This window comes from Mastigoproctus giganteus, chromosome 13, assembly GCF_048544385.1.
Source record: "Mastigoproctus giganteus isolate SK-2022 chromosome 13, ASM4854438v1, whole genome shotgun sequence".
Taxonomy (NCBI): Eukaryota; Metazoa; Arthropoda; class Arachnida; order Uropygi; family Thelyphonidae; genus Mastigoproctus; species Mastigoproctus giganteus.
The window spans coordinates 15909578-15929275 of record NC_143587.1 but is presented as its reverse complement, the minus strand read 5'-3'; the positions used below and the strand labels follow the sequence as shown (position 1 = coordinate 15929275).

Below are 19698 nucleotides of genomic sequence, written 5' to 3'. Positions count from 1 at the left end.
ACTGCGTTAGTAAATAGTTAAATTCTTTTAATAGCCTTCTTGCTCTGCTGCTACCCACACTGCACCGTCTACTAAGAAGAGAGCCATCATTAGCTGTCGATGTGATAGGGAATTTCCTTCTAACTTAAACTAACATAGGGCAACTAGTAATTATGCCTGCTTAAATTTTAAGAAAATAGGCTTGCCTGTTTAGTTCCATCTTCTACTGGTACCTCTTCCAATGTAAGCTATCCAATGATTGTAAATACGATTGTTTTAAGACTCATATTTTATGTTAAATAAAACAAATAAGAGGGATATACAATTCAGCTCTTTATAATCTTCTGCTATGTAGGGGAACTTTGCAGCTTTCATTGCCGACTTCTTGCAAAACAACGATTAAACCATGGAAGATGATAATTTTGTGAAAGAGTTAAGCAGAAGGGAGGAGAAGTATTGTTCTGAGCATTGTACTGGAGATGATGTGTCCCAATTTTCTCAGTGATGGTTTGTGTGTACTGCGATAACGTCGACTTACGTTCTGAGTAGACGATTCTTTACAGAGCTCTCCTCTCACATTCCGTCAGCTTCGGAGATTTTCCGGGTCGTTTTATGGCGGTTTCAGCACCAGTTCGCTACCATTTGCAGATCACATCACCAATCGTGACTTAGGGATCTTCAGTGCCGTTGAAATATCACGTACAGACCGATTTCACCCTGTTATCCAGGGTGAAATCGGACTGGACGTTTTAAAACGATTGCGGCGTCTTGCATTCACACTCTTACTATTGTCTCCTCGAAGGCCTGCGAGCATATTTATAGTTATGTTTTATACGGTGCTTGGGTAACACGTGACCCGCTATCAACAGAGGGTTGTATGGATTATTAATGGTATATTAATGGCAGTGTATATTACAGTATACCACTAGAATATCCATGGCGAATATTTAGCCAAAATTGTTTCAGAGAAGTAAAGATTTATTGAAGTAATTACAAAAACCTTTTTCTCAGCTCCCTTCGCTGCTAGCTAAGGTATCAGTGGGATGTACTCGAGTAAAAATGCAATTTGATAATTTTTACATGTATAACTATTTACATTTACATTTTATTTCTACTTCCGTAATACATGTTACCTGGGCCCATCCACGTCAAGGACACAATTTAACACTTAATTTACAAATCATTAAATTGACCACTTAGCCACAGTCATCATCTAAAAATCTTTGGACTTCATGACTCGGTTATCGCCCCTACCATTGGAGAGGCGGTTCTCATATGTATGACTTTATCGGCCTTTAAAAAAAAATATACAATTATTGCACAAAAATTCATCTGGTCCTGGGATCCCCTACGTAAAACCTAATGCAAAAGCCCGTTAAGTCTGAGTTATTCAAGTTCAAAGAGCGTTCCGCACAGACAGACATAAGCAAATTATTATGTATACTGATTGTTTCTGATGCAATCAAGGAGTGTTCCACTGTTACTAATTTTGTTAAAAAATAGAAATTAGTACTCTCTTTCATAAACACAGACCATATTATTTCTTTATTCTATTTATTTTTTTCAAATGTATCATAATAAAATAGCAACCTGAAACAATCTCTGTTAGAGTCGAGTTCGCAGTCAGTGGACATACACCAGATATCTACACACATACCCCTACAGAGGAGAATATCTGAGAAAAATATATTAAAATTATGATGCTCGAAATCCTCGTACATTCTCGAAACTGTATATTGGCTGTGTGTGGTACTTTGAGACTCTAATGATGTAAGTTCTCAGATGGACAAATTTCCTCTGACTACAGACGCAGATAATTCTGTTTACACGTGAGAAAGAGGGAGAAGTAATGCCAAGCAGATGCGTTCGTGACCCGAGCAAATCTAGTAAGAATAATTGGATTATCACGCCCGCGCGTTTATAAGAAGCCATGAGTAACTATAGCGTTACCTCAACTTTTTTGTGCCGCATTACAGTGTTCATTTATACACTGTGCTGCCACTTTATTAGGTACACCTACCTAGTACCGTGTTGAGCCTCATTTAGCCTTCAAAACAGCCTGAATTCGTCTAGGCATGGATTGAACAAGATGCTGAAAACCTTGTGCAGGAATGGACTACCCTGCAGACATGAGTGCGTCACGCAGTTCCTTGAGATTCGACGGAGGTGTAGGCCTGCAGAGAACAGCCGTTTCGAGCTCATCCCAAAGATGTTCAATAGGATTGAGATCCGCGGACTGAGCGGGCCACTGCAGCAAAGAAAAGTCATTGTCATGTTCCTGGAACCATTCCATACATTTTATGCACCGGCACCGGCGCATTATCCTGCTGGAAATAACCATCTCACTGAGGATAAACTGTCAACATGAACGGATGCACGTGGTCAGCAACGATGTGGCATTTAGACGTGAATCTATGGGTATCAATGGACCCAACGTGTGCCAAGAAAACATTCCCCACACCATAACGCTACCCCCACCACCTTGCACAGTAGTCGTCAGACATGACGGGTCCATGGATTCATGTTGTTTTCGCCAAATTCTGAGCTTTCCATCAACACGATGCACCAGGAACTTTAACTCATCAGACCAAGCAACTGTTTTCCAATTCTCAATAGTCCAGTGTTGGTGTGCCCACAGGAGCGTGGTCTCTTGTTCTTCATTGAAAACAAAGGTTCGCGATGTGGCAGTCGGCTATTATAGCCCATTCGCGACAAAGTGCAACTAGTGGCCCGTTGCGATATTTTGTTCTGACGTGATGCGTGACATTGTGGCCCATCTGTTTGCTTGCACAATTCTAGCCATCCTCCTCTGACCTCTCTCATCAACAACATCAACGATTTTCTTCCACAGGAGTGCCGTTGAGAGGATGTTTTCTGTTTGTTGCACCATTCTCGATACACCCTTGAAACTGTGGTGCAAAAAAAGTTCAGGTAAACTGCCGTTTCAGAGATGATTTGTCCAGCACGTCTTGCACCTACTACCATGCCACGTTCGAAGTCCGTTAGATCACTCCTTTTCCCCATTCTTGCTACGGTTTGTACGCTTAACGAATACTAGAACGGTTGTTCTGCTGCATTTATATCCACAACTGTGGTCCGGACAAAAAAACCACAATGTTGCAATGACTTGCAACATTGTGGGACAAACCATTTGTGTGCACAGTAGGGGTGTACCTAATAAAATAGCATATACCTTAATGGAATAAATACAGTTGTTGAATATTTGCACTTGCAACTATTTTCAGGAATTTACTAAGAGATCACTTCCCATATCGATAGTAAAATGTCTTAAACTGCAAACAAACTCTCTAATTTGCTTTTTTTCTTTTATTGCTACATTTCACCTTACACTTAATAATATTGTTGTTGTAAAATTTTAGGAGCATCGGCGACTAAGGTCATATTGCTCCGTGTATTATCTGTAAATTGCAATATGTTCTGAGATCGATTTACTGTTCGCCGGACAAAAAAACCAGTTTCCGTTAGAAAAAAACCATGCTACCCTCAACTGAGACAGACTAGCTATGCCACGTTGTCAAAAATGCCCATAAAAATTCCTCCCATCATCGAACTCAGGTCTTTTCCACCCGGTGTGGGGAGAACGGTGATCCTGCTAACTGTGCTACCCATGAGGGCACACTTAATTATAAAATTTAGACTTTGAGTGAAAGACTGAATTTTATTTTAGAGCTGATACTTAAAACGACACTAATTAAATACCCTATGTTTATATTTTAGTTAGGTGTGTTAAACGCCTAAAGTGAGGCATCAGTATACTGTGCCTGTAATTGCATGTATGCTTCGGTAAGTTAGCTGGATGAAAAACCATGCAGGCGTTTGCCCGACTAACACAGCTACATGTGGAAAAGGCACATTAAAATTTCGCCATTGATAGGATTCCAACCCAGGTCTTTTCTACCAGGTGAGGGAACAAAGTAATTATAATCATTGTGCAATCGCGAGAGCAGTACTATATTGATTCCCCTTTTAAACTAATCTTTTTTGTGAGTTGTGAGAGGAAAAGTGTCAGATCCGGCGTTAGCGATAACAGAGAGGAACTGTTAGGGAGGAATTTCCGAATAGAAATAGCCTATAGTGCGATAAATCGATTAAATCGATTTATCGCACTATAGGCTATTTCTATTTGGTTTATTGAAGATGTAAACAAGCAGGAGCGAACGTCGTTTAGCTAAGCGAATCAGCTAAAGCAACCGCATCCTTAAAGATTATTACAGGGTATAAGATGGGCTGTTTTCAGTGCCGTTAATAACTTAATCGTCAAAATGTTACAGACAATGATAATTACAAGATGCTATATCAGTCGCTTCGGAAAAAACTCCAGCTTCACTATGCGGGAGGGGATATCTTTTTAAGAGATCAATAAAATAAGATTTGTGAGATTTTTAGAATTCCATATGCTTGAGGAACACGTTTGCAACATTCCTAAACTCAATACATATTCGTACTGAAAATATGGGTTGCACCAGTCCTAAACTCAACATTTATTTCCAAGTCCTCAGGTATCAAACACTGTATTTGATTTTGTCTTGGAAAGAAAATGAATGCAGTTTTAAAAGAGCTTAATTGCTTTTCAATTACCCTGTATTTTGGGAGATAAAATATTTCTTGGTAAAATGTTTTTATGGTTTCAAAACACCTTTTTTGATGAAATTTTATATATAATATCCTGAACGGGGGGGGGGATGGAGTCAACTCAGGATAAGAGTAACCTAGGGGTAACATGCTTTTGATGAAAAATTATTCTAAAGCTTCTTTCAATCCAAGGAGGATCAAAGTAATAAAAGAACTTAACCTTACCGAGACTGACTGACTAACTCGGCCACATGCAGAAACGAAAAGATTAAAGGAATTCCTTCCATCGAAATAGAATTCGAACTGAGGCCTTTTTCAAAAATCCAACCAAAAGTGTGGAAAGAAAGGTGTATCGTAGTCACTGATCTAGCGGCAAAGGAGGCTCCTATATTAGATGTCAACGGGAGGAACGTTTATGGGTTTATTTTCATATCATGGCAGAGTTAGTCCCGTCGGATGGAAACTGAATGCCGTTTTCTCCCGGAAAGCTGAGTTTTTCATCCTGAAACATACAATATCAACGTGAAATTTATGCACTGGTGTGCAAAACTTAAGTACCAGTCCGGTTTCACCTGTAGCTTCTCATAAGAGTGGCTGGATATGGGAAAAGCATACCAAAGGAACCTCGTGAAGTACAGAAATAATGAAGGAAACAACAACGGATACTAAACGGTACAGAGGGACTTTATTCAAAAATGGCAACATAGCACTGGCTGCCATGATACAGATGTATCACTGCCAAAGATGGAACAAAGAGAAGAGATGGTCCGCAGTAGAAGATATGGCCACCCCTAATGTCGATGCAGGCTTTGCACCGCCTATCCATACTTAGAACAATGTTGTTGATAAGTTCTTGCGGTAACAACGTCCATTCCTCTGTCAGCGCCATCTTCAGCTGGTGAACAATTTCTGGTGGATATGGACTTGCCGCTAGACGTCTCTCAAGAGCATCCTATACGTGTTCGATGGGATTTAGATGGCAGGCCAATCCATACGAACAATGTCTTCACTTTTCAAAAGCATATCAACAGCTGCAGTGCGATGGGGTGTGGCGTTATCATCCATAAACAGGAACTCGGGGCCAATGGCACCTCGGAATAGGCGCACATGGGGAAGGATTACCTCAGTACAGTAGCGTGCACCGGTTACAGTACCACCTTCCAGTATCTGGATTTCTGTACGTCCATCCAAGGTAACGCCTCCCAGACGGCGCCTCCGTAGCCAGGTGGGCAGGAGCAGCAATGCGTAGCACACGCTTCTTGATTAGACTGGGGTTCGAGCCCGTGACCACCAAATACGGAGGATGCGGAAAGCTCAGGGAATGACCACCGCATATCCCCGGAGCAATATGGCCTTAAGTTGCTAATGCTCCTAAAACCAAATAACAATAACAACAGCCTCCCAGACGAGACCACATCGACCGCCATATCGATCCCATTCAGTGATGTTTACAGAGTGATGCCGTGTGCCAACCTCCCGCTAGATCAACTGACGTCCAGAATCGCTGCTGAGACTGAATCTACTCTCATCAGTAAAGAGTATCTTACCTCATTGGGCTGCTGTCTAGTCCTTGTGTTCGATGCACCACTGTAAACGGTGTCTCCGATGGGCAGGTGTTAAAGGGACACAGCATACTGGCCGTCGGGCAAACAGTCCACCTTTTTGGAGTCGCCTGGCCACAGTAAACCCGATATCCTGCGTCATGTGCAGCTAGTTTGCAATGGATCCTGTTGTCTGGTGTCGGTTCCTCTTGGCCTGTAGGAGTATATAGCGGTCATCATTGGGCGTTGTTTTTCGTGGACGACCACCACTGTCCTTCGAACCTGTCGTTCTGAGGGCCGACCACGCAGGTGAGGCGATGCTATGGGCGATACCGAACTCTGAAGCCACACTCCTCGCACTTCGACCTTCCTCGAGCTTCCCAATTATTCGACCCCGGGTAAAGTCATCGAGATGTTGCCTACTGGCCATTTTGTTGTCTGTAGCACCGTATGAAACCAATCGAACGTCTGTAACAATTGTGCTCACCATTCGATAATCTGGATATAACTGCTGAACTGCTGCTTTTATCTGTTTATGTGAGTTCTCTCATCACGATTCAAATTTTTGTATGTGCACCAGCTTTCTACTGAATGGCCATAGTTATGCAAATCGCCACAGGCTGTTTCGTTTGATTTCGTGGTTATAATCTTTAGAAATAATGTTGGTCCTTAAATTTTGCACACCAGTGTATTAGCGATATACTAGCATCTCGTGGTGCATATTCTAAACAAAACCATATTAAATTAGATAAATGAATGGCTCCACGACTTCTGATGGCCTTTTTTCTTTGTTTTCATTAAACTCGACTGCTATTTCTCACGCGCATTGCATTATTGCAAAGCATCCGATTGCAGGCAATCTCGAGTGTAAATGCAGAAGATAAGCCGATTGGACGAATAAGGAATTACCCCACGGAAAAGTGCAACAATTATCGGCAATTAATTAGATTTAACTGAGGAAATTATTAACTTCCGTTTCAAATGCGTGTTCTTTGAAAACATCGCACACTACTAGCAAAGAGCTGGTTATCGGATTAACAATGCCAATTTTGGGAAAGGCAGAGCCTTTATTGGCATCTATTGTCTGCAGCAACATATGCAATTGCTTGTATTAAGTTCCCAGGATTAATGACTTCGTGGTCATCCGACACGCTCTGGATATATCAAACATCTGTTTCATTTCCCAGCAACTTGAGTGTTCTGAGCCAACCATCACAACCGGAATACATAATGATACTTTCTAGAGAATATCGTAAGACTTTGAAAGAAGTAAGCCTTAAATTACATAATCAGAATTACCTCGAGGACTATTAGTCTTTTCTCTTAAAAGAGTAACAAAAATATTAAACTTATTTTTATTACTGAGATTCAAATTAAGTTTAAAGCTGAATTGACTAATCAAGTATAGAAGGATTGTTAAAAAAGTAAAAAAGGCTAATTTTATTTATAAGTATCTGACGGGTATATTCCCTCCCTCAAAGAAATCCCTCGCCTCTTATAGCGTCCATCCGTAAGGTGCGGAAGGTTTTCCTCAGAACCCTGGTTTTGTTGCGGGAGGTGAGAGATCTCTATGCAGTGTATGTTCAATTCAAAAAACAAGAAATTACTGTTGGTTTACAGATAAGAATCCATATTACAGTTCGAACTTCCTGATAGTTATGCATAAATTGAAGAGGTGTAACTAGGTCGAATTTTCTGAAGGACTTTAGAAGTCAAATGTTATAGGCTGGGAAAGAATGAATGCAAAATTAGCCTAATGTTCTGAAAATTAGCCGACCGGGCTAGCCGAGTGGGTAAAGTACCTGCCTGGCAACCCAAAGGTCGCGGGTTCGATTCCCGCCTCGGGCTTGGATCAAAGTACTGCAAAAAACCTTGGGAGGTGCAATATGGTCACAGAAGCCGATGCGCCAACAACTACCAAATCAATCAATCTGAAAATTAACCAGTTCATTGAATATCATAAATCAAACTTAAGTTGTCAATGTTTCTATCCTAAAATTTTAATGATAATAACAGAATTGTGTGAAAGCCGTCAGACGTAGCCTGTAAAATCCGGATTATAACTTTTTCTGGCTCCAGTCAGGAATACCCTTACCTTCTTTTAGGTTTTCCTACAGGCTTCTCCGCTTCATTTCACATGGAGATACCTCTCATAATATCGCGTTTATATCATGCTCTTTTATTAAATCTACTCCCTGCTAAAAACTGTCCCTTTCCTTTCTTAAGGGTTAGACACCACTTGTCTAAGTGTTCCAGTGAATGACCCAGTTTCGCAATGAAAGTAGAGGTCTAGTTTCATCCATCCTCCTATGCTATAGCAGGTAAATCATCAACAGCTTGCCTTCGAAAACTCGAGTGTGGCGGAACTAGTATAAACAGACAGATGGTCTGCAGCCTAGTGGCAGGGACGGGAACTTGCTAGCAACTTTCCTGGTGGACTGCTAAGAGAGGTTATTCATACAACACAAACATGACACCACACTAAACACGAACCTTACATAACACATATGACTGGCTTTACAGAGTTCATGCTTCCTCACAGTGATATTTGGTGACTTTGTGGGGAACCCTGGTGCCGCATAGACAAGTAAAATTATGTTCGTGCAAGGAAATACAGCATATTTTACTTATAATATCTGTATAGAGCAACGTTCTGATAGCAGGTGTACCTATTAAGATCTTTGGAACAAGTAAATCACAGCGTAGTATTTAATCTCTTCAGCTGACCTTTCTGTAGGTAGAAGCACATAAACAAGACTTGTAGCAGCTTCAAAAAGAAAGATTGAGCCCCCCCACACACACACCAGAACACAATTCTTCTTAATAAATTGGAAATTTCCAGCTACAAAACCAATTTCCCTCAACTAGAAAACACGTTAATCACTGCTAGTAAAACAGATCACCAGTCTAACAGCATACCCGTGATTAAAAGAAAAAGAAAAGTGCCTTCAACAACGTGATTAAAGCAATTCTGGGCCCGACCTATTTATAAGATGTCTGCAGGACTATCTTGTCCTTTCCTGTTTGTGCGCCCAGCAAGATTTAAATTGCATAGATGATTTCCTTGCAGCAGAAGAAACTTGCCTTTTCAATGAGTTGCATTGCTATTGCACCACTTTCAAACAGACGCCTCTCCAAAAGGTTAATTAGTCATTTGTTTAAAAGATGAGACTGCTATGACAGCCTATTTCAGGACTAACTGATCCCTCATAGGATAGCGGGTGGTTTTAAATAGTAACCAGACAAAACCGTTGCAAAGTTGTTTGATGTGAGTTGCATGCAGTATAATAATTTCTTTGTGAAATAAATTTGTAAAGCAATATTCCTTAACCTACCTAAGGGAATTGCTGTGTTTATTCAAACATTGCTTCCTCGAATAAGCCATGCATGTGGCTTATTCGAGGAAGATATGGATTATTCGAATAAGCCATGCAAGTATACAAAATCGGTTTCAAAGCTAATATAGCTAAAGCTATAAGTTGAAAGTAGTGAAATACCAGGGGAATTTGTTTGTTCTGCTGTGAGAGTTAAGACCACCGCATTATCCATGCAGTCTAATCCTGCTGATCGCAAAAACAAGAAAGGAAAGGCAGTCATTATAAATGTTTAGAGATGTAAAGTTCAGCTGTTTTCGATCGCTATTCATTGAAATCGGCTCCTCTCACGCTGCTCAAGCACTAAGTATATCTCTCTAAAGTCCTGTACCATTTAATCACAGAGGGTGCTGGATTTTAAGAGTTTATTCTATTTAGATTTTTTTTTATGGGAAAAACTGTCAAGCCAGCCCAAAGAAACGAAACGGGATTAATATATATTTTTTTTCAGTCAAATTTCAAGAAGTTATCTTCTCCTCTTTCTTTCAAACTAGTCCTAACACGCACCTCAACAGGTAAACATCCATTCACAATGTAACTCCGAACTCATCGGACTAACTAATCCGCTTCCTTATTTATCTCTTCTACTTCTGTTCTTTGGAACAACCTTCCTTCACACATATTTCCTGAAAATTACAATTAACAGAAATTCAAGCCGAATATCGAACAAACATCGACTGTTTTCTCGACCTTCAGCCTACAATCGGTACTAGAGTACTTTTCAGATTTGGGGTCAACACAAAAAAAAAAAAAAAAAAGCCGCTGTTGATGACCCTAAACACAAAAGGGTTATGATTTTCAGTTTTTCTTAAGATAGAAGAACGCAATTACTTCATCTGACTCAATGTCAGACACATGTGCATCATTCCCATTTCTAATCTCTGACAGGATGTTCGAATGGATGATATTTACCAAACCTACTGTTGACATATGGCATTGAAATAGCTTTAAGAAACATATGGTTTGTTACAGATACCTCAACATACACTCTCCGTATATGACAAGCACCAAGGTTTTAGTGTAAAGTATTTGTGTATTATTAACAGCAATTTTTTTATAAACCGGGTTCAACAGCAGTGTTTCTAATATTGGAAAATCGTTTATAAAGACCAATCTAAAGAGGTCTCTCATAGTGTAATAATACTGTCTAAAATTTTCATTTTGATAGTTGATTGTCAAAATATTCATTCATGTCCAATGAAAACAAGTTTCTTCTGGTTTTCGAAACTTGCACTTAAACCAATTTGTTTTTTACACAACTTGCTTTAGAGTTGTTGATAGCTCCGCCCAGCTCTATCAGACATTTCCCAATTATCAAATAGCCTGAAGAAACTGAACGTTGTTGAAAGACAAAAAATACCAAAGTGGCTGGGCGCGTGCATCGGTCGTACTTGTCATTCGGAGCAACAAACTCATCAAGCGTTGCGTCGTCAATATTAAAATTACTTTATGAACTATGGCAGGAACAATCGAACACGTGACATGCATACCATATTGGTTTCAATGTCACCAATAAAAATATAATGTATAGCTTAGGAGTTAAAATATCGATAAGCCTCTTTTCTTTCTTTCTTTCTTTTTTTTTTTCTTTTCACTTCGATCTCACAACTGAATTTATTCAATAATCGATTGACAGGTTACCAAAGGGGATTTCTCTCCATGTAACATCGAATTGAACAACAAACAGATCGACTACTTGGCTCTGGCGTTTGTTTCTGTTATTGAATTATATATATATACACTCAAATTCTCAAGCTTAACATTTAGGTTGCATTGTAAGGTACAATAAAAATCCACTCAAACTATCGGGCGCCCTCTTGTGCAGCATCCACGTCATCAATCTCCCTTGATTAAAAAACTATTCTTCGTCACCTGTCTAGTTTCACTGGTAGCTTGTTTAGTTGCGAGCTATTACAGTTCGTGTGGTCATCATATTATAGGCACAAGGTAACTTATCTAAACCTCCAAAACATAATAAACGGGTAGGTTATGTTACTTGAGAAAATTTTCGAAAATAAAATAAATTAACTAACCCTTACGTTGCGAATAAAATATTGGTTTGGCGGGGTTGATCATAACTTCAACTTGATATCTGATGCACTGACTACTTGAGGTAGTAGCAGTTCGTCTTACTGTACCTTTGCCGATCACGTCCATCTTTAGTGTTGAGATATCAGTGGTCCTTATGAAATCACATAGCGGCCACTAAAATCTTATTCATGTTTTTGTGTTCAAAGTATTATGGATAATGAGAAACAAATATCCAGAGCCATATTTCTCGGCATTGACCAGTCAACTGACCTAGATTCGACTGAATTTACTTCGATTCATTTTTTAGTAATTCTATGGCCCTTTTGAACTCAGTAACCCAGTTCTTGATATTACTCCATGATGGACAGTCATTGTGTAATGTCACCATCATAATCTTGTGGATTTACTACCCATACAAACTTTCAAAAAAAAAAAAAAGTATTTCATTACTTCAGTTATGAAACGCTCTATTTTCTGAATTTATTTTGGTTTAGATGAGTATGATTTTTTAAACAAAAAAAATTGTCATAACATTCCAAAAATTGGTAATGTAACCTAGATGCTTATAAATGTTTGTAATCTAATATACAGTAATTATGTTTATATTGATTTCAAATAATGAAATATACAATGCCACAAAAAAGGTTTCCGAACACCCTTATTTTCATGGACCTTCCAGGATAATCAAAATTTTTTTTTTAAAATCTTCTTTAAATAATGGCTCCAAAATAACGTCGTGGATTTGATTCCCATACAGTCGTTTCAAAAATAAGTATCCTAATAGGGTGTTTTACCTCCTGAAACAACATTGAAATAGGCTCCATAATCATAATTCACAATGTTGAAGAAAAAAAATTGAGACTCAGGATAGATTAATTCTACTTTGAAATTATTGCTTCACCTTTTTTACTTTTAGTTTGTGATATAAAAGGTGTTTAATATGTGAAATCCTATTTGAATTTCAAAAATTCATCTTGGAGTGGTAGGCATCAGAATATTTTCGTGATCAGATTACAAGTACTTGGAAGAAATGAGAGTATGACAAAAGAAGATTAAAATTCAGATACTGAAAATAAAATATTACACAGATGCGAAAGAAATGAGTGGGCCGATAAGAGAAAACGAGATAAAAGCTGAACATCGAGAGAGATAATGGGAATACTTTAGATGGAGTTCCGTTCAGGTGGATGCGGAGGATGTCCTTGATGAAACAATAGAGCGTGATGAGAATGAACGAGATTTGCATTTGATGAATATTTCATGAGTTGCCGCTATGGCTATTCGTAACAGAGAGATCGAGGAGAGAGCTATTTAGTAGATTTGATAGAGAAAGGTGGTGAAAATACAGCTGAAAATAAAATGAGGGAATTCTGAGGTTTTGATTATAAATTTGGGAAGATGGGTGAAGACTCTAACTAAAAGTGATATAATTCCTGCGATTATGGGTATTAATTTCAGAAAACATATTCAATCCATGGAATATATCCTGTATACAAAGTCTCTTGACATTTTCAGCAGCTACTCGAAGTTTCTCTTAAACTCTTTCGATTTTCTTAGTTTCAATATACAGTACAAATATATACAAAAATGGCCTCGATAGCCGAGTGGTCATGAGCGGTAGTGAAATAGCACACGCTCTTTGAGTAGACCACACTACTAAATACGGTCGATTTTTTAACCGGCAATGGACCAGCGTGGCAGATTATGATCCATTCCCTCAACATTATTTTGTTGAAGCCTCCATTCTGCAGTGGATTGACAATAGCTGCAAATTTTTTATTTTTTTTTTATATAGAAAAATAAAAATAATGTAATTAAAAAATTAGGAACTTTACATTGTATAAGAATTAAGTGAGTAAATATGAGTTGTAAATGTCAGCACTAAGGCACGTATCAACTAGTTAAAAGAACATTACAATATACACCACGTAAGAGAAATGATATTTTTAATCGCTACGAGGAAGATGAGTAATTCTTTGAAAAGTCAGTGTTAATTTAACATTCTTCTTCTTACGTTGTTTATATTGAAATGTTCCTTTAACTAACTAAACAAAATGTTATTACTATTATGTTTTTTTTTTTTAATATAAAAGGGAAGTAAACCCTGTGAAGTAACACAATTGGCAGACCAGTGGAAAGCTCTCAATGGCGCTAAATTCATCAATCTTGCTAGGACCGGAATGCAACGTTTTTTGTAACCAGTGTAGTATAATTTGAAGTTTCCGAGGTTAGTTTTCAAATAATCTTCCACGTGGTCTGTGAAAGTCGGAGCAATTGTCAGTATGTCATTCTCGGAGGAACTGGACTCAAGAAGAAGTGCGGAAAAGAATTTTTCGGAGTTATGAATTTCTATGTACGCTGCTCCAAAGCAAGAAACGTCTTAAAAAAATAAAAATTAAATAAAATATCGCACCACGGGTAGGTTGCAACATAAACTGCACCTTTTCCATATTATTTCCATGTTGCAATAAAGATTTTCCTTTCTCTAAGAAACTGGACAAACCTGCTTCTGATCCTAAATATCGTTTCAGCCTATAGTCTACTGGCAAACTTTGGCAAAGTTCTAGAACGACTCATGGCTCTAAGAATTAATCAGCTCTTTCTTACCGAGAATCTTTTCTCTCCCTTTTAGTACAGCTTGTCCTGGTCGTTCCTACGAGAACGCTCTTGTAGACTTTACCTACCACACTGAAAATTTCACTGCCAAGTATGTTATTATTATTATTGTAACAGGGTTTCAGGACCATCAACGACTAAGGCCTGCCAAGTATGAGTGAGCTAGCTATTTTCGTTAACTCGAACGTTTTCGCTCTGCTGGTTGTACTTTGCAACTGTTCAATCTTTTCAAAAATTATTTTAACAACCACCAAGTCATTGCCAAATCAAAACACCTCTACGTTTCTAGAGAGGACACAGTCCTGGGGCCTCTCATCTGGAATGCAGTCCTGCGTAATTGACTTTCCTGTACCTTCAATAACTGTAACAATAACTGCTTTCGCGGATGACCTCATGATCACTATTTCTAGAAATTTCGGACCTATTGTTGAAGAATATGCTAATCATGTCCTATTTGGTCTGTGCTTCTTGACACCGGAAAATAAGAGCTTACTATTAGTTCCAACGAAGACCAAGATGATGTTTAAATCAAAGTTCACAAGATCTTCTCTTGTCAAAGTCCAAGATACATTCGTTACTGAAACTAAGTACCTTGGAGTAATCATAGATCAGAAGAGCTTTATTCACCTTCAGCATTTTACCAATAAACTCAATAAATTAACTGGCAGATTATCGAGAGCTGATTGGGGACTCTCCCAAAAAATTTTGCATCTTTATTTTCAGGCAGTATTCCTCCTTATCGTACGTATCCTTTGCTGCTTGCTTCCATAGGGTAGAAAATGTTAAAATCCAAGAAATAAATGAATTCCCAGCGAAGAACAATGTTACTAACTACTACAAGGGTCTGCAGAACTGCTTCTACAGTGGTTCTTCAAGTGATTGCTGGCACCATCTCTCTTGATATTTTTCTGAATTTTTCAATCTCTCTTATCGAACCAAGAAACAAATTCCAACTAAGATTCTGGATATTGAAATCAGTCTACACACAGATGTTAAAAAAGAGGGGGTTAAGATGCTGGAATGAACTTAATAAAGCATTGGCAAACTAGATGGGACACTTCCCTTGGTTTAGTTACAAAGAAATTCCTCCCAGACGTTACTTTCTTGCTAAACAAAACGATAAGAACCTGGTTTTCTCTTGGCTTAGAGACTTCGTTTATCATCACGGGACATGGCTCGCTTATAACGAGAAGCTTCACTCTTTTGGCCTGCACAATACTGAATATTTCTTCTCGGTGAAAAAGAAAACTGGCGTCACGTACGTTTTATTTCAATGTGATTTATATAATGATCTGAGAACTGATCTTCTGACTGACTGAATGCCCAGACTTTTCACCTGGACAAGAGCCTGTTATCCTCTAGAATCCATTAAAATTCTCCATCTTGCAAACCTTCATTGCTGAGGTGTTCAAATGCAGAAAAATTATGTCTAATAGTGTAAACGTTGTGAATGCTAATGTTGATAATGTTGTTACTATTATTACTGTTAAACGTAAATGACAATTCTGTTAATAGTTAATTTGAAATTATGATTTATTTATTATTTAAACCTTGTTTGAACAGATATTTCTTAATAAATTCTCTTTATATTTTGTATAAGATTTTATATCTCGTTTACCAAAGTTGGTAAATGCTTCGTCAAACTGGACAGGCTTCTCTATATAAACCTTTTTTTTTTCTCTCTCTCTGGATTGGCCCCGGAGATTCTCCGTTCGTACCTACCGGTATTGCACTCCCCCTAGCTGTTGGACATGTCCCCACGGTGAGAGTACGCGTACTCTCACCGTGGGGTCAGAGAGCTGGCTCACCTTCCCGTGGTTAGGGACGAGTACCAGGGAGCGGGCGTCCAAGTGACTCCTGTTTTCGGATAGCCAAGAAAACAGAATAACATATCAACGTAACATACACTATTCACACAGACCTACACTACCCACACGCCCGGCCTTTTTTAGTTTTTGTATCAGCACAGTGATATGTTGTTGTAGCAGGATTTTAGGAGCATCGGCGACTAAGGCCATATTGCTCCATGTATATTGTCCGTAAATTGCGCGACCTGAGGTCGATTTTCTGTTTTTCTGGACGAAAAACTAGAGTTTTGGGGAGAAAACCCATGCTACCCTCGCCTGTGACTGACTAACTCAGCCACGTTGTGAAAAAGCCCCATAAAAATTCCTCACTTCATCGACGGGACTCGAACTCAGGTCTTTTCCACCCAGTGTGGGGAGGACGGCGAATCTACCAATTGTGCTACCCACGAGGGTCACAATCATAAGAGGCAGAGTTCTAGGTGCCGCCCTAACAAAATATATATGTCCCTATTGCTTGTCCCTTACTTGAACTGCAAGCAATGAGTATATTTTTATGGAATTATAGAGAAGTGTTGGTTTTAATAACTGGAATTACTATTTCGGTTAGCTATTAAAAAAAGAGCAGTGTAACAATTTATTAAAGAAAAAACAACAAGGATAAAAAAGCAAAAAAGCAAACATTTGCTGAAACGTTCTGATTGCAACGATGCTCTTAGTAACCATTAACATAAGCTTTATCTTTATGGCTCATGAAATACTGGGTGATTTTTTACAACGTCTGACACTTTAAAAGGGTTGTAATTTTTTATTAACTGTAATAAAACGGCGAAATATTTACAGCATTATTTCTACAATACTGGAGACAACCTCGAAATTCCCGGCCACTCTCTCCGAGTATATTTTCATATTCAGGCGAGTAACATTAAAAATCATTTTAGAATGGTATGTGATCGGCGGTAAGGTAGCTTTAGATTAAGAGACCTGTACGGACGTAGATATTCGCGTTAAAATGTACATCACGGATGAATTTTTGCTATTCACATAACCAATAACATTGTGGAATGAATATACCAAATGAACGATTTTATTTGGGGCTGATGGAATGTTGATTATTTCGTCTTTTTCCCGAAGTAAATTTTCAGAAATTCTCATTAAACTGGGAGAGTAGCAGGCTACCCTGTCATACCTCCCCCAATCCGAAGACTATGTTCATTTTTTTTTTTTTTTTTTTGATTTGGTAGTTGTTGGCGCATCGGCTTCTGTGGCCATATTGCACCTCCCAAGGTTTTTGCAGTACTTTGATCCAAGCCCGAGGCGGGAATCGAACCCGCGACCTTTGGGTTGCCGGGCAGGTACTTTACCCACTCGGCTAGCCCGGTCGGCCCGACTATGTTCAATGGTATTTGCATGCGTGTGAGGAATCCACGCAATACGGCGTCGTAAGAGCCATATAGATCATTTGGGTTGTAAAAATGTTTAAAACTCAACGTTTTTTTTTTTTTTTTTTTCTATTTCAGACGAGACAAATGCAGAGCTTTAGCTGAAGGAAAGATGAATTCGGCAGTCAGTTTCTTTCAAAAGCCATTTCAATGCATTGCAAGGAAGAAATTTGGAGATTAAAATCTTTGGAAAACCTGTTCCGAACTTGAATATAAAACAACCGTTAAATGTAAAATTAGGCAGTTACAAGAAGTTTTCACAAGGAATGCATTTAAAAATACGACTAGTAAAGTAGCTGCATTATACTTCTTTCACTTCTTTCTCTGTTTACAAGAAGTGATCTTTCGACAAACCACACCGGGTGGAAAAGACCCCGAGTTCCAGTCCCGTCGATGACGGGAGGAATTTTTATGGGCTTTTTTTACAACGTGGCTGTTAGTCGGTCTGAGACTGACTAACAGGGTAGCATGTTTTTTTTTTTTTCTCCCGGAAACTCGGGTTTTCGTTCAACAAACAGAAAATCGACCACAGAACACACGCCAATTTACACATAGCATACACGGAGCAATATGGCCTTAGTCGCTAATGCTCCTAAAACCCAGCAACAACTCTGGACAAAACTAGGTATGTTGTTTTAGGGGTTTCAGCAACTTTGGCATTATTGTGCCGTATATATTATGTTGTTTGTAACTTGCGTGTGTTCTACGGTCGATTTCCCAGTTTTGTGTACAAAAAAACCCGAAATTCCGGGAGTAAAACCATCCATCCCCTCCTGAGACCGACTAAATCAGCCACGTTGTGAAAAAGGCCCATAAAAATTCTTTGCATTATTGACGGGATTTGAACCGAGATTTTTTCCACTGGATGTGAAGAAAACAGTGATTAACTGAACAGATATTGACTGTGCTACTCGTGAGGGCTGAGGTACAACTGATGTAAACTACTTGGTCGATCGTATTACAAAAACATGACGCTTAGGCTATGCACACCGAATTTTTTTTTTTTTTTTTTAGTTTAAGTAATATTGTCAGACCAGGGGTTCTAATACAAAAGAAAGAACGTTTTACTTTCATGTTTCAAGTGGCTTACTGCATTCGTTACAGCTTTGAACAGGTAATTTTTTGAACATTATTACTGAATACATTTTGGTATTATTACTATCAAATATCAATTTTGGCGAGCAACTCTTCTTTATTTCCATTAAAGTTAATACAAGAGCAGTGGCGCGCTATACCTTCATGGGGTCCAGGGCAAAATGAAATTTTGGGGACCCCATCTAAAGGAAAAAACCAATAAAGAATATTTTCAATTTCATTTTATCGTGACAACAAAACAAACAAATTATACGACATAAGAAATAAACAAAATTTCATCAAAATCGGTAAAACCATTTTTGAGAAAAAAAAAAAAAAAAAAAACAAAAACGTAGAATTTTCAAATTAATCTTCAAGTAAAGTTCAGTTTCCGATAAAAATCCCTTAAAAATATTAGGAAAAAACAGCAATGAGTTCTGGAAAGTGATTTTGGGGCACCCTCTGATCGGGCCCTAGGCAGATGTCTTTTTTTTTTGCCTATAGGATAACGCACCACTGTTCAAGATTACTAACCTTCTCAAAATGAGTAAGAGGGCGGTGTTGAATGTGACTGAAAAGAAAGAAGTGTGCAGTTACAAAGAAAAACCCCGTAACCAATTGCAGACCAATAATCTGCTGGCTGTTATGGGGTAAACCAATAAGTCGGTGCTGTGTTGGAGACATTCTTAGCAAAAGAAGTAGCTGAATCAAAAAAATGACTCTGTGAAGCGGCTTAAGGGAGTAAAACATGAAAAACTGGAGGATGCGTTAGTTATTTGGATTGGACAGGTTAATGCAAGAAACTGAACAGTAACTGAGAAAGTAATCATGTATGTACGTATGTATTTCCTGTCTATGGTGGCTCCTGGGCATATGCCTATCTCCACCTAATGTCTCTGTGATGGAATACAGAATCTCTGTAAACGGGGCTGACATGGTATTAGTGTATGTGTCAGTGCGTGTACTGCAGATGTGTTGTTTACGTCAGGCCACTTTGCCACCAGGTAGCAACTAACACCTGGACAGCTGATTCCTTGTGCCCAATCTCGGCACATGGAGCCAGACCTGGACCAGTAGTCTATTCTCTAACGCACCAATTGCCCGCATCCACCAGTGGATGTGCCATACCGGTCACCCGTAATTTCTTACATATACCCGTTTACATATGATTTCTGTAAATTGCGTGTGGCCTCTGGTCGATTTGCCTGTTTTGCGATGAAGTAACCAAGGAGCAGGTGAAATT

At 38.8% G+C, this 19698-nt stretch overlaps 1 protein-coding gene across 9 annotated transcripts in view; it reads right to left on the bottom strand.

Moving 5' to 3' along the window:
* LOC150075804 (oxysterol-binding protein-related protein 6-like) overlaps positions 1–19698 on the bottom strand; it is a 401843-nt gene that overhangs the window by 306769 nt on the left and 75376 nt on the right. The window lies entirely within an intron of this gene.